This window comes from Natator depressus, chromosome 4 (assembly GCF_965152275.1).
Source record: "Natator depressus isolate rNatDep1 chromosome 4, rNatDep2.hap1, whole genome shotgun sequence".
NCBI lineage: Eukaryota > Metazoa > Chordata > Testudines > Cheloniidae > Natator > Natator depressus.
The window spans coordinates 34,575,761-34,597,579 of NC_134237.1; the positions used below are offsets into that span (position 1 = coordinate 34,575,761).

The window sequence follows — 21,819 nt, forward strand, 5'->3', positions numbered from 1 at the left end:
GAAATAAATTATGATCTACTGCACCAGATTGAAATAATGGTATGGCTGTGGCAGCAAGAGAAAACCAAATATGTTTGCCAGGCCCCTCAAAGCAAAACATGAGGTACCTGCTTAGGCCATGTACACACTGCAGGCAGCCATTTCTCTGCAGCTGCACCAGCAGTTGTTTAGCAAGAGCAGTGAGCAGACAGACAGAAAGCGATTCAAACAAACCTGAATGGCCTTATTCTTTTGGTAATGGACCACTGCATGGATACCAAATCTGTAGCTTGTATATTAAATTAGAGTGGATAATAATATAGATAACTTTCAATTAAAATATGAAATGCAAAGACAAAGGTATGAGTCTGGTCCTACTACAGGGGTGACTTCACTGAAATCAGTGAAATTACACTAGTGTAAAACAGGTGTGAGAAGAGAGTCAGGCCCTAGGTTTTCAAGTTTAAATATCTCTCTGCCTTTGTCCTTTGGTGCATTCTTGTAATAAATCCACAGAAGGTATTTTACCTTTCTTACCTCTTCTGGAGCAACAACTTGTTAATATACATGAAAGGATTCCATTGTTTATTTCATAATTGTGGAGGATCTCTTTCATGTAAGATTGCTAATATTCTGCATTTATTTGCAAGTCCAACCATTCTGGTCTGCACACCTCCAAACTTCAAGAATCGGGATCCAGTTCCAAATTTTAAATTAATCTGAATGAGCTAATTCATGGTTTCACGTTGAAATCATGCAGAATTCTGATTTTTTTTTCATTATTTTGACACTAAATAAGGTGAAACTTAAAAGAATCAACTGAGGCCTCAATCTTGCAAAGACTTACACACGTTCTTAACTGTATGCTTTGAGACCAGTCCCTTTCATATCAGAGGACCTAAGATGTCTGTTTTAAAGTCAAACACATGCCCAAGTTTTTACAGGATCAGATCCTGAGTTTTTTGGTTTGGTCAAACCTGAAACTGAGTGAAACTCTGTCACAAGCCTCTCAGAGCAAAATCAAAAATAATTTCAGAAAAGCCCCTCTGATGTGTAATTGTTGAATTCTGACCAGCTTTATTGATGAGATGTGGTAGCTAACATGCACATCAATGTTAAGAAGCACTTTCAGTTAACATTATTTAGGGATGGCCTCTAGCCACAAAATTAAGATCCAAACCCAGGTTCAAATTTCCAATATCCTCAGTGTCTGGGGGCATGTGGATCTAGGATTTGTCTTGGACCTGTCTTGGTAACCCATATCATATTTTTCAACTGTTGAATAGTGTTGTTCCTCTTTGATTTTCCTGTAACTTGCTTTAAAATGTTTATATTCACATTTTCATTAGGTGTTAGCCGTAGTTTTTTTACAAGCAATATAATACTTCTTTTTGCAGTAATCTATTCTCTCTCTCTCTTTCAGTGCCTGTTACCTGGTATTGAATTGGTCAGTTTGCTATGTCCCCTGCATTGCAATAGAACTACAGGTTAGTGAGACGTGCCTCTTGTTGTGAGGAGGATTAAAGAAAATAACTACATTTCTTAATAAGTCATTGTAAACACAGAGCTGTCCCTCCATGACCTCTAGCTGCTCTCAGTTACATATGTGCATGGAATAGATGTTTGAGACAGAAATCCTTGTAGCAGACTACACCTGCCATTTCCATCATACACCAGCAGCTCCACGGCAAGCAGTAAATCTGTCAGTGGGTCCTAGCACTGAATGACACCAGTGGTTTCATATCCAGCCGTTCTGAGTGTCAGAGCTATTTCTTTCCCCCTGAATTGACATCAGTGCTCTACAGAGAAAACTGATTCCAACTGCCTTTCTTTAGTTTCCCCCCACTTAGCCAGCTTATTATGTAGTGAACAAATAATGCTTTTACTTTCTTTTTCACTCTGGATGACCAATTTTTATTAAATCAGATTTTAAAAAACTGGCTACAGGTTCTGGGCTATACTCAATATATAGATACACATTATATTTTCAATCGCTTTCTTGGACATTGTTCATGCTCTGAAGAGTGGCCCAGAAACCAGTGAGTAAATTAGATGATCTCTTAATAGTCATGTACAATGATTGTTTCTTAGGATCTAAAAAACCAACGGCTGAAGGCCTGCTTGGTCCACATCCTGTCAGGAGTGCTCCAAATGCAAGACTCGTCTTCGCTAGGCTATTCCCCTCCAGCTGAAAAATGCCCAACTATCTCACCAGTCATGAAAATTGCAACATTTGCTGTAGATGTTAAAAAAAAAAAAAAAAAAAAAAAGGGAAAAAATCCATTGGGTTATTGAGCAAGAATGCACAACAGGGTGTGTGCCCTGTGCAGATGTCACCATGCCATGAAGCCAAACACTAAATGCCAGCGCTACACAAAAATGATCAACATTCCAGCATGCTGGGGCACCCTATTATGATACAGTCACCCTATAATTAACAATAATTTTGTTTAAAAATATTTTAAATAAAAATATTAAATTTAATTCACTAACTTTTCTTGTTTCATTTATCTCTCTCTTATCTTCCATTTCTCCAGTGACATCACATCTTGTTTTTCTTCCATGGTTACCAGGGTAATTTGCTTTTATTTACTATTTCTTAAAAGTAAATCTGTGAGAAATACAATTTAACTTCTATTTCAACATTTTTTTTAAAGGGACTTGATTTGCGTTTACACTAAGGTCCCTTTACGCTGCGCTGAAAGTGCAAAGGAGCCTTAAAGTGGGCATAAATGTAATTTGCACACACATTAATGACCCTTTAAATTGCAAGAATAGAACATAAGGGGCCTTCTTGTAACTGGGAATTCAGATATAAATGAATTTAATGTTTGTGTAACACTCTATGCTGGCAGCTCTGAAGTCCCTGTTGTTGTCTACAGCACAAGCAGCAGCACTGCAAACTTCCCCATAATACCACAGGAACGGGGCTCAATATTGATTGGAGGAACCATCTTTAGAGGTAGGTTTTCACTATATGGTTAACCCAGGTAATTGGCACCTGGTCTGAGTACTCAGCTTAGCCTAACCTGAGTGCAGGCATTCCCACAGCAAAACCCTGACAGAGTACTCTGTCCCCACTGTTTCTATACTCACCTGTGTGTATCTGTGGGATATATCATGGGGTTTTTTTGTGCTGAGCTGCTCTAGGTTCTTCTTCAAGTAGTGTCTCTGTGGGTGCTCCACTTCAGGTGTGCCTGCACCCTGTGCTTTTGATTGCAGATTATTGGTAGAGGTGCCCATTTGGCCTGCACATGCACCTTACACATCCTCGTGCCATGTACCAAGACTATATGGGGCTGTGTGGGCGAACTGCCTTCAGTTCCTTTGCAGCTGCCTTTGGCCTGAGATGAGTCTGCAAACTGTTCCTGTTCTCTAATATTTAGCATTTACTTCAATAGTTTGATTACAGTTACTTATGTTTCAGTATTCATAATGTTGAAACAGTTGTTCCCTTTGTGTTTTGTTTTGTTTTTCTTTTCTTTCTCTCAATTTTTTTTAAATTGTTTTATTCTTAGATATAATTAGACAGTTGTAAAGAATTTTCCCTTCTAGGGGTTATCTTCTTGGTTATTCTGCTCAGGAATGCTGGACTCCTCTCCTGACATGAAGCTATTCCTAACAGTACCTCCGCTGTTTGGGTGATACTCATATCCCCAGTAAGTACAAGATCTGCACATCCTTCAAGAGTAGGTACCAAAAAGATAGTGAGATCAAATTTAAACTCTTAATAATGGAGCAAACTTTATGTCCATCTTCCGATCCAGGGGTGGAGGATCTCCCTGTACATAGGCCTCCCAGAACTGCTAGTGCTCTGTCCACATCAAGATCTTGGTCAGAGGAGACCGCTAGAGAGGTAGATGGTACTGTGACACTTCAGTACATCTAGGGTTCCAAAGTCTTCATCTGCATCTGCCTCTGAACATAAGGAGTATATCTACAAGCAGGTCTTGGTCACCGGCACACAAGAAGGCTATGGAGACCTCAGGTCCCAAGAGGAGTTCTATGCAGGCTCTGAGTGATGCCAGTATTGCAAAGGCAAAGAAGAGAAGTCAGTTTAAGACAGACTCTGTACCAAGTTTGGGCACCTGGACCCAGACTGCAGAGACGTGGTTGAAAGGTGTTATAAGTCCTGTCCCTAAACAATCCCCGGTACCGATATCAAGAAAGTCAATGTACCGAAACTGCTAGACATCCTGCAGTAACAAGAAAATTGGAGCTGACTCCCAGTATTGAAGCTTGTCCTGGGCCAGTCTTTACCATCAGTACCACAAAACTTCAGGTACCCTAAGGACCTGATAGCCTCTTGAAGACCTTCTTGGTCACCGACCCCTTTATCACCAAGAGAACCATACACAGCCTTGTATACTTTGCAAGCTGAACAGCTGCTACCTCGTCATCTCCCAGAGTATGTGGAAGAGGACTCTTCAGATTCTCAGATTTGGGTGCAAGGTTCCCCTGTCTACTCTAGAACACATCATTCTCCCTCCCACATTGATGTTTTGCAGGAGGATAGAGCTCAAATGACACCAGCATGGCAGGAACTCAGATGGATGTCTCCAGCTGTGCCTTCTGACCTCCCACACCCTCTTCTGACCTTGTTGTAATCCATGGACATTCTGTCATCAACAATTCACACCACCGGGGGGAACAGAGAAGGGTCCCTTCTCCTCAACCTCTTTACCACCACCTATGCCCAAGGAAAAGATCTTTGAGGAGCAAGAAGCAAGGGCAGACAAGGAGGTGACATTTCTTATGAATATTTCCTCATCATCACCTGATGAAGTTGTCATGCTTCCACCACCTGCTGTGGCAGGTGACTTCAGACAGTTTCAGGAAGTGATACAGTGAATTTCTGACACACTTTAGATTTCCTTAGAAGAGATTCAGAAATCCCACCACAGACTCCTAATTAGTTTACATACCTTGTCATCTATGAGAATTGCTATTCCAGTGAATTATCAGAGGGGTAGCCGTGTTAGTCTGTATCCACAAAAACAATGTGGCACCTTAAAGACTAATAGATTTATTTGGGCATAAGCTTTCGTGGGTGGTAAACCCACTTCTTCAGATGCAGTTCATTCCAGTGAATGAAGCTCTTATGGAGCCTACTAAGACTGTTTGGCAAACCCCAACTACAATACCACCTACCTGCAAGAGAGCAGATAAAAAGTATTATGTTCTGGCCAGCTGTGATCAGGGGGGTTGGGGCAGGGCCTCCTGCCTAGTGGTTATGTTCAATTTGGTGCAATTCTGCCGAGTGGTCACAGTTCAATGTGGTGGCATATGGCGGTTCAATGACAAGACAGAACACAGCTTTTAGCAAGCAAGCGGCTGGTCTGCTAACGGGCTTCTGCCTGTCAGCTTTCCACCCTCTCCTTTATTCTTTTCTCTCCCCCCGCGCATTACATTCTCCAACAGATAAAAGGAATACACTGGCGTTGTTTAACATTCTTATTTACCAATTTCTATCTACCGCATTCCTTACTCTCAGGCCTTGAGCCCAGTCCTGGGAGGCTTCCCACAGTTCATGTCATCTGGGCGAGATTCCAAGGTTGATGCCCTTGAGAGGAGCTGTGTGTGCACAGGTCCAGCACAACACTCCGGGTGTGCCCTGAATGTTGCCAAGCGCATGAACCTTGTATGAATCCTACAGTGGCAATTCTGCCCAATGTTACAATTCAAATGTGGCTACAGTCTCTGTGACAGCAATCCCACCTAGGGGATTTGGTTCAATTGACGGCAGTTCTGCTCAATGTCTACAGTTCAAAAATTGCAGCACTTCAGATGTGGCGGTAGTCCCACCTAGGTCAATGCTTGAGCAGAAGTAGGCCTCCCGTCAGCTTCATTGGGCCACTTCCTATTCCAGTCCACGTCCCATCTGGCTGCCGCCCAACTCTTGAGAACATTTGCCTTTGGGGCTCCCAGCCTTTGTCCCTGCTGTGAGTGCTGGGTCTCTCCTGCTTGCTGGCCCAGTGTAGGCCTGACTCCTGTCTTCCCCGGGAGCTCCTTGGGCATGTCCTCCTCCCTGGCTGGTCATCCCCAGGCTGGGGTGCCTGGCTGGCTTTTAAACCCCGCCTCTAGTACAAGCATGCTTGGCAAGGGCACAGGGGAGGGGCCTCCTTATCCCATTACTGTTCCTTAACCTCCTCCTGGCCAGTGAGGGGTCTATACACTTTGTCACATCAGGGAATTGGAGTTTCTATTCCCTGAACCAGCTCCAAACTCCCTAGTAGTGGAGGTTGTTAATGAATGAGGCAGGCAACGTAGCTCAAAGTCCATCCCATACAGTAAGGACCGTAAGAAGCTTGATCTTTTTGACCCCAAGCCCTATGCTTCAGCCATACTTCTGTACAGAATAGCAAGCCATCAGGCGCTCATGGCCGAATACAAATACTTAAATTATAACAAATGTAATTCCTTTATTGAGCATCTGCCAGAGCAAAATTGTGACCAGTTTAAAGCCACTATTCAAGAGGGTGAGCTTCTAGCAAAGACATCACTCCACATCTCCTTAGATGTGGCAGATACTGCTGCACAGTCTATATCCACCACAGTGGTCATGAGAAGAGCATCTTGGCTGCAGATGTCAGGCTTTCCAAGAGAGGTTCAGAGTACCATTGAAGATCTCTCCTTTGATGGTTGCAAGCTCTTTGTGGACTCGATGGATAACTCTCTACACTCTTTGTAGGACTCAAGAGCCATGCTTTGGAATTTTTAATCCTGTAAATAAGAGGAGATTTAGTAGGTCTCAGACAGCGTAAAGAGCATGCCCAGCCCCATATTCAGCCTATCATAGACCCTCTGAACCCCTGGCCAAGAGACCAAGATACTCAAGAAAGAAACCTCCATCAGCTACAACTACATCTTCCCAGCCATCCATGTCCTCCAAATAACAATTCTGATGGCTTGACTGAGAGTATCCACCATCCAGTTAAGAAGATTTTACAGCTGAAATATCTTACCCCTCTCCTTCCTTTTGGATGCTGCCTCTCCCATTTTCAGGGTGCATAGGAGCATATAACATCAGACAAATGAGTTTTGGAAGCCATGACATCTAATTGCTAATTTCAAAGCTATCCTTCCTACATTCCCCCTTCCTGTCCATCTTCAGGGACCCCTCTCACAATCAATTACTACAACAAGAGGTGACCTCACTTCTACATTTAGGAGCAGTAGAACCAGTTCCTGTGCAACACAGGGGACGTGGATTATATTCAAAGTACTTTCTTATCCACAGAAAGAATGGAGGGTAAAGACCAATTTTAGACCTCAGGTCCCTAAACAGATATGTAAAACAGCAAAAATTCAAGGTGGTGACCCTGGCAGCAATAATTCCTTAATTCTAATGAAGAGATTGGTTCGCGATTCTCAACCTACAAGATGCATATTTTGCTATTCACTCATCAGGTTTCTTCATTTCTGAATCAATAACAAATACTACAAATACAAGTTGCTTCCTTTCAGACTATCTTTGTCACCAACTGTGTTCTCAAAGATTCTGGCAGTAGTTGCCACCCACTTACATTATTCGGGTATAATTATTTTCCCATGGCTAGACGTACCTAGTGGATCGCTGGTTGTATTATGATTATTACGATTGTTATGACAAAGCTCATGTCCAACCCCCTTTCAGGGTGATAACACATTCTACAAGAGCATTGTCTACATTGAAAGCCTTAATTAAGGATGTATCAATTGCAGACATCTGTAGAGGGGCAACTTGGTACTCTGCTCATACCTTTTCTAATCATTATGCCCTGGTGCCTGCAGCAAGATCAAATGTTGCTGTAGGCAACACAGTTCTCTCTTCTGTATTGAACTCTGCTCAGAATCCTCCACCTCCTTAAGGGGACATTGCTCAGGGGTCACCTGAAATGGAGCACCCACAGGGACAGTACTCAAAGAAGAAGGAGGGGTTACCCACCTTTTGCAGTAACTAGAGTTCTTTGAGATGTGTCCCCCTGTGGGTGCTCCATTGCCTGTCCTCCTTCCCCTCTACTTTAGAGTTGCCCTTGTGGGACTTTGTGATGAAGAAGGAACTGAGGGTAGTTCACTCATGGAGCCACATATAGCCCCATAAGGACGTGTAGGGCACATGCACAGGCTGAATGGGCACTGCTACCAAAAACGTGCAATCAAAGGTGCATGGCACAGGCACACCTGAAGTGGCACATTCACAGGGACACATTTCTTGAAGAACTCCAGTTACTGCACAAGGTGAGTAACCTCTCCATTCTTTCCCAGTCAATTATATCAACTGAGGGAGAACTGCTCTGTCCTTTTGGGGACAGTTGTGGGAAGGAATTGGAAGATTATCAGCACTCAAATGATTTTGCCTGCATCCTGACTGCAAAGTGGGTGGGTCCCGGCCCGCATTCAACTGGAGCCTCTTGTCTGATCCACACCTCAACTAGGTAAACTACATGGGATTAAAGCACCTCAAAACCTTGCTCAGAGCCTTTTCTGTGTGCATAGTTGGGGGTGTTAAGAGCCCTGGTTAACTGTGCAGTGAAGATATACCCTAGTTGTGAAAGAATAGCTCGCTATCTGTGACCTAATCCGTTCTTAGCTAACCAGAGTTCCAGATTCAACCATTGTAGTGATTCTTTTTGTGAAGTGGATACCTGTTCAGTAGGAACTGGATTCATGTTTTTAAATTGGAAATGGTCCCACTGTGAGTGCAGAAATACCAAGAAATTTTCATTTAAAAAAAAATTGTCTGGATCAATAATTCCTTGGGCATCTGCTGGCTAAGCTGGGAGTTGAGCTATTGAACAGGGTCCATTGTGAGCACTGTATAAAACTAGTCACTATAAAGAGTGAAAGTTCCCCCTTGTAGCGAGACTAGAAAGAGGGAAATGAAACAGTCATTTCAAATTATTTCACAAATGATCGGATTTCTGTATAAAGTGTTATCCTGAGTGAAATTGTTCAGTCGATGTTTATTTACTTAGATTTCATGAATACACGGATCCTGATATTTAATTACACTACATTTTGTGGAGCTATAGCTAAGGTTGCATCCAGACTTTCATTATCATGTCAATTTTTCTACCCTGCTCTAAATTTTGGCTGGAAGAAGTGATATGCCTGGAGATATCTGATTAAAACAGGTTAGGAGAAGAGTGTTTCCTGAAAATATAACTAGAAATCATAACCTCTATTATGGTATTGATCCAAAATCAGCTGTGTTTTAAATTCTGTAACAGTATATCATGATTCTTCAGCCACAGGAATATTAAGAACTTTACCTTTCACACAGAAATATAAATCTCTAGAGAGAGAGTGAAAAGATTTGGACTGTTTACTTCAGAGAGTAAATTAATATGCATGAACACAATAAAGGTATGGAAATAATGAACACTATACATAATGTAGGTGAGGCATTTCTGTTCATCTTTCATAATACAAGAATAAGGGGACAATCAATGAAATTGAAAGGCAGAAAAATTTAAAAGTAATAAAAAGAAATACTTTTCCACAAGGAACTGACTGAGGCAATATCTGAGCCATTAGTGATTATCTTGGAAAAGTAATGAAAGATGGGAGAGATCCCAGAAGACTGGAGAAGGGCATATATAGTGCCAATCTATAAAAAGAGGAATAAGGACAACCCAGGGAATTACAGACCAGTCATCTTAACTTCACTACTGGGAAAGATAATGGAGTAAATAATTAAGCAATCTTTTTGCAAACACTTAGAAGATAATAAGGTGATAAGTAACAGCATGGATTTGTCAAGAACAAATCATGTCAAACCAAACTAATAGCTTTCTTTGACAGGGTAACAAGCCTTGTGGGTAGGGGGGAAGTGGTAGATGTGGTATATCTTGACTTTAGTAAGGCTTTTGATACTGTCTCGCATGACCTTCTCATGAACAAATTAGGAAAATACAACCTAGATGGAGCTACTATAAGGTGGGTGCATAATTGGTTAACCATTCCCAGAGAGTAGTTATCAGTGGTTCACAGTCAAGCTGGAAGGGCATATTAAGAGGGGGTCCCACAGGTATTAGTTCTGGGTCTGGGTCTCTTCAATATCTTTATCAATTATTTAGATAATGGCATAGAGAGTACACTTATAAAGATTGTGGATGATACCAAGCTGGGAGGGGTTGCAAATGCTTTGGAGGTTAGGATTAAAATTCAAAATATCTGGACAAACTGGAGAAATGGTCTGAAGTAAATAGGATGAAATTCAATAAGGACAAATGCAAAGTACTCCACTTAGGAAGGAACAATCAGTTGCACACACACAAAATGGGAAATGACTACCTTGGAAGGAATATTGCAGAAAGGGATCTGGAGGTCGTAGTGGATCACAAGCTAAATATGAGTCAACAGTGTAATACTGTTGCAAAAAAAAAGCAAAGATCATTCTGGGATGTATTAGCAGGAGTGTTGTAAGCAAGACACGAGAAGTAATTCTTCCACTCTACTCCACGCTAATTAGGCCTCAGCTGGAGTATTGTGTCCAGTTCTGGGTACCACATTTGAGGAAAGATGTGGACAAATTGGAGAAGGTCCAGAGAAGAGCTACAAAAATGATTAAAGGTCTAGAAAACATGACCTCTGAGGGAATATTGAAAAAATTGTGTTTGTTTAGTCTGGAGAAGAGAAGACTGAGGGTGGACATAACAGTTTTCAAGTACATAAAAGGATTTTTCCAAGGAGGAGGAGAAAAAGTGTTCTCTTTAGCATCTGAGGATAGGACAAGAAGTAATGGGCTTAAATTGCACGGTTTAGGTTGGATATAGGAAAAACTTCCCATTAAGGTATTTAAGCACTGGAATAAATTGCCTACGGATGTTGTGGAATCTCCATCACTGGAGATTTTTAAGATCAGGTTAGACAAGCACCTGTCAGGGATGGGCTAGATAATACTTACTGTCTTGAGTGCAGGGGACTGGACTAGATGACCTCTCGAGGTCCCTTCCAGTCCTACACTTCTATGATTCTATGATAGTGAACAATTAGTCTATGAAACTCCTTGCCTCAGTATATCATTAAAGAGAAGAGCTAAGCAGGATTCAAAAACAGAATGAATATTTATATGGATAACAACCATGTGTAGAGCTTCAGTAGTAAAGATTTTAAGAAGACAAATAAGAAAACCCCCAAGAGCTTTGGAAAGGAGATAACCCTCAAGGCATAAGCCAACCTCCATCAGAAGTTATGAGTAAATTTTTCATGGGAGCTGGTAACTGCCTACTGCTCCTTCCTCAGAAGCATCTGGGATTGGCCACTGTTGGAGGCAGGATACTGGAAAAGGACTACTCTGATCCAGCATGGCAATTCCTTTGTTCTCCTGTACACTCCAGCATATGGTAGTTTTTATAGAAAAGGCATTTACAAAAAATGTAATAAATCACTATGAGTCTCGGCCAGTCATTTGGGCTAACTCTGCTCCAACTGAATTCAAAGAATATTTGACTTCAGTGGAGACAGAATTAGGCCAATGAGGAACATTTTTGAAAATCCCATCCTAAACTTTTAATTCTTTAGTAATTAAAGTTTCCAAGCAACTAGCACTTAAAGTTATAACTGAGTGGAGAACCATGGTCGATTCTTGTCCTGCACTGGGTTTTTGGGAGGGCTTCCCAAATAAAGGAAGGTAGGTGGCCCAACATCCTAAGTAGTACAGGACTACATGCAGCCACTATCATTGGCACTGTACTCTGAGTGAGAAAGGCACCAGAATCCTTTTCATCCACTTGCTGGGAAGTAGCTCAGTGCAGCTGGCAGCTACTACAACAGAGAGCAACCCATGCTGGCCTGCAGGGAAGGGCTTAGGCCACATACTATCCACCTTGGAAAACCTTTTTAGAATGCTGGGGTAAAGGGGATTACTCTTCTTGGCAGCTCTCCACAGAACTTAAAAAGGAGAAGGTGGATGAAAGCTAGTAGTTCTCTCTCTGTAAAGACACTTAATGTAAGAGAGGGGGGTGTAGATGGCATGGGCCATGTAGAAGGTGTCATAACTAGGGAAAAGCATGAGGCGATGTGTGTGGTGGGTGAGGAAGGGGATGGTGATTCTCTAGGGGAAGCAGGTTCCAGCGGGAGTGGGAGGGCAGTGGGCCATCAGCAAGAGATGGGAAGGAAGAACAGTGTAAACGCTGCTGTAATGGTATTTCTTCCCATGTCCACCATGTGAGTAAAAAGCCTTTTAAATTATTCTGAGTTGTATCCAAAACCAAGAGGGTGAGATCTGAACCCCTTCCTCCCCTCACACACACACAAATAAAAATAAAAAAATTCAGAGTGGAAGTTCACAGCTAGGGTACCAAGCTGGGCCCACCACTAATAAGAACCAATTAGAGCTAAAAGAGTAAAGCAAACTTTTTTTATGAAACCCGTCATCATGCAAATAATTACATGCACATTTCATTCAGGAAGCTACATCTTAATCAAATAATAGTGTGTATCCCCTTTGAAATGGTGCCTCTTCATTTTGCTTTGAAGTGTCAGACTGGAACCAGAAGAGGCCTTCTGTGTTTCTCACTTGACATGATCCCATCTGCTACCATCCAAAACTGACTGACTGAGTCAATTTCCCTCTCTATCTTTCTCTTTCTGAACCTCCCCACCTCCCCCCAGTATTTTTAAGATGAATGTTTGACCAAATCTCATGCTCCCTGACAGGACAAAGACATGTCATCATGTAAGCAACGATACCCCAAGACATCTGAAAAATAACCAGAAAAATAATCTTCCCTTTATTGGCTTCAATCATATTGAAATGTGTGATCAGAGTCAAAGTATTAATCTTCACCAACGAAGCTCACTTCACAGCTGCTGGACTAAACTTAAAGTGTGTCCCAGCCCTCTGTGAGAAAGTAAGACCCCTCTGATTGGATTAAAGGGCAAAGAAAGGGAATGTCATGTTACGCCTTTAGGCAGCAGCGATTCTCACAAGGAAGCTCAAATAACAAAAGGCAAAGAATCTGACCCAGCAAAAGCACGGCAGGCTCCAGCAGATTTTTTCGCTGGCTGTAGCAGCTACAATGAGGTCACTCTTGCCACACTGTATGGGGTGGCTTCTCAGTTTGTACTTAATCCCCTTTTACTTCAACAGAAGGCAGAAGGAGGTAGGCGCTACAATGTGATGTTCACATCCTCCTGCTGAGACAAACCAATCAGTAGCACAGAAAGACAAACTGAAGCATTGAGTCTTCACTGTAAAGCTCCCTGTTAACAATTATCATCCCCTAAAATGCTAAAGAAAAGTATTGAGGCCAGTTTGCAACATTTAGTTTTATCTTTGTGACACAAAATGTACAAAGAAACCTCCTTTTCTCAATGTCTGTAACTTCAGAGACCCCCAGTGAAATATCATGTGGCCTGACCATTAACTTTGGCATAAGATGTCATTATGTGTGAAAGAAAGCGTAGAATCAAATGAGTTTCACATGTCAAAAGAAGATTTCTTTGTCATCGCTTCCATCTTGGTCCTGTCTCTGATAACTGAGGCGTGTTCTTTTTGCTTCAGACATTATCATCAAGCACAGAAGGGTCAGAACTCCAAGTTTCAGATCCAGATCTAACCTTTGCCAAGTGCAGGACTGTATGAATCTGAGGGTTCATGTCTATCATAGCCATGAAGAGCTTGGGATCAGGATTTTATTAGCATTGTTGCTGATGATGCAAGGCAAAAAAGAATCCCCAGGCCGTTTCTACAGCAGTATTGACCCTAGGGGGCAAACAATAGTAAGAGTGTGTCTTTGATAGTTAAGTAAGCAAACAGAAATCAAAGACACATTAAGGTGCAGTTCACAGTAACAGTGCAATTTTTATGACGTTAATATTCTAATTATAAACATAGCTTTATAAAATTTTCTGCAAGTAAAGTAAGGAGTGACTGAAATATTATGAGGCATGAAAATAGTGCTCAAATTAGAGATGGTCATAAACAATGTGGGTTTCAAAATCCAACTCCTTTGTGGTTTGAGCCCATCTTATAGTTCAAATTGCACAAGGTAACTTCAAACAAAAAGCATCAGTTATTTGCAAATGTTAAAGATGGCTCTGAAGTTAAACCCTGGATCCAAACACCATTAAACTATTGGAAAAGACCCAGAACCAAACTTCACACTTAGAAACATTTCTTCAAAATGTACAGAACAGGCATATAAAGGACAGTGTTCTGTTTACGGAATAATGTGAATCATTCCCTCTAAAGTCAGCACAATTTAACTATCTATCAATATTTGAATCTTTTCCAGTATTTTGTATTTACTGAACCAGAATCAAATGGCTTCATCTGCTGTCTTCCATATCCAGTTTGGAAGCAGACAAAATACCTTGGCCCAGCAGCTCAACCTCAGGAGGTGGCTGCTGTCGCTGCAGAGATGGAGATGTATTCAGTCATATGTCTATAAGCTCCCTGGTGCTCTTCTGACAAAAGAGAGACAGACTCAATGTTTATTTTCAAATAACAGTTTTGCTAAGGCTCGAGGAAGATGGATGAACTGAAACCAACTTTGATTTGGAGCTAATGGCCCAAATCAATCACTGTAAGAGTCCACTGCATTACCTCAGGTAGGGGCATGAGCTGATGGTGTTTGAGCAATATACAAGCTGGCAGCCTTATATTTGCTGATATGTTTATTTCAGCCATAAACAAACCTTTAACAAATTGCCCGTTGATGGCTGGATTATCACTTTATATTTATTAGTACAATATATGAGCCTTTTCTTTCAAAGAATAACGGAGAAAATGCTTCAGCCTTGACAATGTAAAGAGTCATGTGACATTCAAAGTTTTTTGTCTGCTGGACATAAATTTGCATCAGTTGTCTTGTTCTGAGCAGCTATATTGGCTTTTATATAGGAATGAATGATATCTATATTCAGCCCTCAATGGCTTGCCCTAATATGCTGCAATTTGATTAAGGGCATGAATTCAAGGTACTGATATAGTGAGATTACTGAAATTATCCCAAAAGAGCATGTTCACAGCTCTGCATGCAAAGATCCTCCGTTGTCTCCTTCAGAAGAAAGAAAGCAGGTCAAGAGAAGCTTAATTAATATGGAATTAGCACAAGTCAATTTTGGTTTTATATATCGTCTTGCCCTTTGCTGCCTTAGGGCAGGTGGAGGAGATCATGCTCATATAAGTGTATTGATCAAACGGATTATTGGTTAAAGCCAGTCTGTGTACTATCTTTACAGAATTCCTATTCTGCTAGGCTATAGCTCATAGGACTCTACTAGGGAGAAAAGACCAACAAGTTGCTGTATTTTGGCCAGGGCCAGATATGGGTCTTGTATGTAGCTGAGCTCTTCAACAAGAAAGATCCAATGAAACAAGATTATGGATTAAGTCTGCCGCTAGCTCCTTAGCCTCGAGTGGTGGGTTTCTTGCCTTTTTAGCTCTTCACCCTAGCCAAACCACTCTCCTTTCTAAATGTACATGCTAGTGGAAGATCATTAAATAACTCCCGGTCAGCTGTCAGGTACCCAATGCTGGTTTTTCAAAAATAATTTGTTTCTTTAGCATCATTTGTTCTGAAATTTACTTGATAAAGACATTTCATCTAATTGACTGAACAGTGCGCTCTTTAATAACATTTTTCCATTATATTTAAGCTCTCAGCAGCCAAATTAGGCATTTGTTGAAAACTCTTTTCTCATTATTCTTTGGTGTTGCATCACAGTGTTGGGATTCAGAAAGGATCCTTCTGCTTTCTTTACTATTTATTTATCTTCAGAATTGTATCAAAGCCATATTAGGCACCTGAATTAGTACTCTGAATTTCATAGGTGATGTCATCCCCCCTTCCCTCACCCCCATTGACTTCAGTATATTCCTCCTATGCTGCTACTGTACAGTGAGAGGAAGCTAGCCAGTAGCAACATACCTTTCGCAGGAGCTACGCTACCTGGGATTAGAGAGGCAGCACAGCCAGAAACCATCATTCTAGGTGATGGAGAAAATGGACCTATGTTAATTAACTTTGTTACTATGTACTGAAGTCCACTCGTGTGCTGAATGTGTGCACTAATTTGCAATGGACACAACTAGTGTGATCCTACAAGTTACTGACTACCCTCAGTGGGGGCAAAGACAGTGGGACTTGATGGAACCAAGTGTCCCTCAGGACATGCACAGCCCCTCAAAGGATTGGCTCCTATGTTTGTAAACATGCTGATCATGCATCTTTAATTCAGCTTTGTGGAAAACATTTTCTTTAAGTCGACGTTTATTTGCATTCGGTATCCCACAGTTGAGTTCAGAATTCTCACAGGAGTTACAAAATGGTCATTTTTGTACTGAATTCATGAGTCTCATAAGGAACTGAACGTTGTTTCCCACAGGGAACCTCCATGAGGATGATAGGTCTCCTGCCACATACCTGCCCAGTCTTCTCACAGTCCTTGCAACTTCCCTGACAGCCGCCTGTCTGGGCGTTGAGCATTCAGAAGCCTCTGTGAATCCTGGAGGAGGAAAGGACGATAGTGCAGGGGCAGTTGGGTCCCTTCTGTTCTCTTTTTGAGAGTGTTAGGTAGAACAGGTGTCACTCGTCTTGTGCACCAGATGGGACTATCAGTCTCTGCACATTTGTCTTTCTGTGAGGTTTTGATTGAGCAGAGAGGTTCAATTGTCTCTCTTTTTCTCTGCTCTTTACATCAGTGGCATTAACATTATAAGCAATAAAAGAATTCATTTTACAGTAAGCCTAAGCTTAACAATGAACTTCATATCTAAATCATCTCCATGTTTCTCTGCTGTGTGTATATAAAGTGCACAAGCAGTAGCTAAGAGCTTCCAATAGTGAAAACCTGCATTTGAAAATTAAAAATCCACCACCCAATAGACAATTCCTCCTCATTCTTCCTACTCTTCCTATATAGTTGTTCTAGTTTTGTAAACTGGGAATCTGCTCATCTTACCTTACAGTGGTAACATCCATCTGTAGCTATGCTCTGAGAAGCCAGAAATAGTATTTTAAAAAAAGTCTCTGAGGCCTCAGTGAAGAATAATGAAGCTCCAGATGAAGATAACGTCTAATAATAATCCATCTTTGGTGTAAATTCAGGCAGAGCCAACTCCCAGACATGCCTGGCTGTGTTTTGCAAAGTCCTGTAGTGTTTTACTAGCACTTGCTTCATAAAGTGTGTGATGACATCCTCATAAATACGTTGCATTGTAATGATCGCTCCACCTTAATTAATATTAGTCATTTTCTCAGGGTTGTAACAAACCATATTTTGCCACTTACACATCTTTATTATTATAAAGCTTTTGTTGTTGCTGATGATGTTTTGTGCAGGTGATGGTTTGATTTATTTTATACTATAGCTGCCAGGAAAAAAAAAACTGATTTTCAAATAAATGATTTTATAATCAAAGCAAAAGCGGCCATTTAAAACACATTTTAATAGAACTAAAGAACAGCAATTCTTAGAGTGAAACCGGTTATGCTTAGTATAAGATATGAATGGAACTATAATTATCAGTTTGGTTCATCATTAGGATACTGTTTTATATCAGGATATGTTCTCATTTATTTCCAAAAACATGGCTTGGTTATACATTAATGCTTTTTCTTTTCTCTAAGGGGATTCTATGAATTATATCAAATAGATTAATGTGCTGACCCTTAACCTCTGGAAACCTGAGGCTGAATTACAGCTGTGCCTTGAGAAGCTTGAATTTTAACTCGCGGTTAAGAACTGTGCTGCAAGGATTAGATGCCTGAACTTGACCTTTTAAAGAAACTGCAAAATTAGCCCAAGATTTTCCAGTGCTACTTCTACTGTCTTTAGCAATCAGGTAGGATAATGCTGATTATACTCCTTTTGGAAAGTACACACAGCAAGAGGTCAAATCTAGTGACATTAGAGGGTCAAATCCTACAATCTTTATGCAAGCTTCATAAAATCAGAATGCCCATTGAACTGATTTGATCCAGAATTAATTTTGAAAAGACACTAGATGCAATTGCAAGACATATCTTTGAAAATATCACACACAAAAAAAGATAAAGTAGCTTCTTAGGTCCCTATGGAGCAAGCTGTTGCATGTGGGTGGACTGCTCAACCCATGCTGTGCCCCAATGTTGGTAAAAAAGAGCTGAAGACATAACAGGCTAAATTGTAACTACTATGTGCCTGCACAAAGGCATAAAAACTCCCTTTATGCCCACATATGGTCTACGTGGATGTTGGGTGTGGGTACATAGGTAGATTTCTAGATTATAAGACCAAAAGGGAGCGCACTGATCATTAAGTCTGACCTCCTGCAAAATTCAGGCTACAGGAGTTCCATAAATTAATTCCTGTTTTCCCTAGCTCTACCTTTTAGAAAAACATCCAAACTTGATCTAAAAATTGCTAGTGACAGAGAATCCACCACAGTCCTTGGTAAATTGCTCCAATGATTAATTACCCTCACTGTTAAAAATTGGCACTATATTTCCAGTCTGAATTAGTCTAGCTTTATCTTCCAGCCATTAGATCTTGTTATGCCTTTCTCTGCGAGATTGAAGAGCCCATTATCAACATTTTGTTCCCCATGTAGATATTCATAAGCTGTGATCAGGTCATGCATTAACCTTCTCTGTGTAAACTAAATAGATCGTGCTCCTTGAGTCTACCAATATAAGCCATTTTTGAACCCTTTAATCATTCACATGGCTCTTCTCTGAACCTTCTCTAATTTATTAACATCCTTCTTCAATAGTGGACACCACAACTTGACACAGTAGCAGTCACATCAGTGCCAAATACAGAGGTAACATAATCTCCCTACTCCTACTCAATATTCCACTATTTATACATTTAAGGATCACTTTGGCCCTTTGGCCACAGCATCTCGCTATGCGCTCATGTTCTGCTAATTATCCACCACAACCCAAAGCCTTTTTCAGTGTCACTGCTTCACAGGCTAGACTCCCCCATTGTAGAAGTCTGGCCGGCATTCTTTTTTTTCTAGATGTATGCATTTAAATTTAGCCATGTTAAAATGACTATTTGATTGCTTGCACCCAGTTAATTGCTCAGTGTCAATGACCCGTTCCCTTCATTATTTACTGCTCCTGCAATCTTTGTATCATCTCTAAACTATCAGTAATGATTTTATATTTTCCTCCAACTCATTGACAAAAATGGTAACTAGCACAGGGCTCAGAACAGATCCCTGTGGGACCCCACTAGAAATACAACCATGCAGTGATTCCCAGTTTACAGTTACATTTTGAGAAGAATCAGCAAGCCAGTTGATGTATGCCATGTTAATTTTTTATTCTTCTAGATTTTTAATCAAAATGTTGTGCGGTAAGTAAAATGCTTTATGGAAAACTAAACAAATTAATATTTACTTTTGTATAACAGCAAAATCTAACCCAAAGAACTATATATTTGTTATGTATTATTACTATGAAAGTTGGTATTATCTCTTATATATATTTCCATTTTTTTCTTTCAGATAGTGATTAAAAGGAAATGAAGAAAGTGTTTGAAACTGTGGCACTACAGCACTGTACAAAGGCAAAGGAAAGACAACATAGTGTATTTGGTATCAGCTACGTAGAACAAACCTTCCAATAAGGCATATTTACTGATTTACACTGTATACTTTTTCATCTGAAAGTGCAGTTATTCAGAAAAGTGATTGTAAAAGCATTTTCTGGAACTCCATACTTATTCTCTATAGGTATCGGACTCTCTCTGTTTAGAAATAAAATATTACTATTTTAACTGCTAGTCTTGCAAACGCAAGTAAGATTTGACAATCAGTTTATTTCTGCCACTTACATCAACAGCACTCAAGATTTGGCTATTGAAACTTAGTTGACAAAACATTTGGTGATGCATGAGCCAGAAGAATCCAGTTCACTTTTGCCTTTTGTCAGGAAGGCAGGTTACCAGCATCAGAAGATACTAATGGTTGATGGATCTAATCAGATCCATTGGCTAATCTTTGTATAGCTCAGAATACTAATTCTGAATAAAAGGAACAATTCTCTGTGTTCAATTTTAAAAGTTCAAAAGTACTCTGTGATATCAGAATGTGTATATCTGTGAAGTTTGTGGGGATTGTCGTCATTTAGGAAATCCAAGGAAATGTGAGGAAAATGCGGAAATTTTTTAAAAATTGAGCTTTTAAACATTTTCTATTGCAAAATTAATAAACATTTCACAATAAATTCATAGAGACTTCAATAAACATCTGAAGACCTGTCAAGTCAAATTTGGAGGCTAAATTCAATCACAAAAGTAGAAAACAGAGGGATTTAATCTTGTTTGAAATGCAAATCTCAATGGAAACTTAACTACAGCTTCACTACTGATGTCTACATTATATAAACAAACAGGTCAAGATTTACAAAAATTTTCAGTAATGTCATTGGGAGACTGTTTTGGGGTGCTCAGTTTAAATGAACCTGTTTGAAGAGGATTGATGCTTGGCACTTTCTGACAATCTGACCTCATGTTGGACACCCAAACACCGAGATACCCCAAATTACTAGTATAGTTTGGAAAACTTTACCAGAGACAGAGGGAAAGAGAAAGAGAGAGAGAGAAATATGATGGTGTGATGTAAAAGTTTTATCAGCATAAATGTGGGATTGAGTTTCATGGGTCATCCCAAAAAATGCTCAGAAAACCTTTTGGGTTTCAGTGGAAAGTTTTGCAAAGCAAACTGGGATGAGCACAGCATGAGCAGAATATGGTGAACTGTTACATGTTGATAGATTAACCATTTCTGATAAAAATTAGAACTGACCTGAACTTTCATCCAAAATTTGAAGTGAACTCTTTTCAACCTTTTGTTGTTATTTCCTATGTTTTTTCCACTTCTGTTTTTCACAAGACTCTTTCAGCTGGAACCCGAAATAAATTTACCAAGATACTGCAAAAAAGGAGGCCGTTCTCTTCGCATTTTTGACTCATCTGAAACCAGGACAAATCAGAAATATTACAAGATAACCTGTTCTCAGGAGATTTGATTTACAGTCTCAAAGAAGGTGGTTATTTTCATTCAATTTTTGGACAGTGATCAAAATAAGATCTTCAAACATTTTGAGGTTCAACCGGTGCTCAGGGTCTGGGTGGTTACCATTTCTGTCATATGCACTATATCATGATTATTCCTCAGCTGTCCTGTTTCGTACAAAGAGGTCGTGTGACACGTGGGGAGTCTCCCATCCTCAGTAAGCTGAATGTTCATGCATTCAATTTTACAGTGCTAAATGTTGCTCGTGCATTGATGATGTTTCACAGGACAAATTACTTACAAAAGTATTACTTAAGAGAAGTTCTAATCTCACATTCACTGAAAATTTCACCCCGCCCCCTGGTTTCAGAATCCAGTGAAAAGCACTTCCCAGTATAAATGTGTGCAGTAGTGTGCTATGTGGAATCATTAATTAAATGAATCATATATAAATCAATCTTCTGGCCTTAGTAAGTGACACTGCCTTTAGTTCACCAGTAACTTCACAGCAGGAATTGTCTGTTGCATTTGTGATTTTTAGTGAGTTGTGGGATTGATGAAGAAACTGCTGGGTGAGGTTCTTTGCTTTGTGTCATGCAGGAGGTCAGACTAATGTCCCTTCTGGCCTTAAAAAGTTACGACCGTCTACTGACTGGAGATCTCAGTCCAGTGCTTAGTGAACAAGTACCTACATCACAAACACTACCATAACAATTGGCAGACTAGCTGGCAGTCTCAATGGAGAGGATCAGGAATGAATGACTGAATGGGCCAGCAGAGTGTAACTACCCTCTTACTCTTAAAAATAGTTTCCCTAAGTTAGGGCTGTGGTACATTGGTGCACATGCTGTAAGGTTCAGTGAATAAATAGATGGCCTCAGCTTCCATTGCTGTTA

At 40.4% G+C, this 21,819-nt stretch overlaps 1 long non-coding RNA gene across 1 annotated transcript; it reads left to right on the forward strand.

The window, feature by feature from the left end:
- Positions 1 to 2,860: 2,860 nt before the first annotated feature.
- Positions 2,861 to 19,514, forward strand: LOC141985808 (uncharacterized). Its single transcript, XR_012639024.1, has 3 exons — positions 2,861 to 2,941; positions 17,544 to 17,758; positions 19,412 to 19,514. It is a non-coding gene; the product is annotated as an uncharacterized LOC141985808 (long non-coding RNA).
- The last annotated feature ends 2,305 nt before the right edge of the window (positions 19,515 to 21,819 follow it).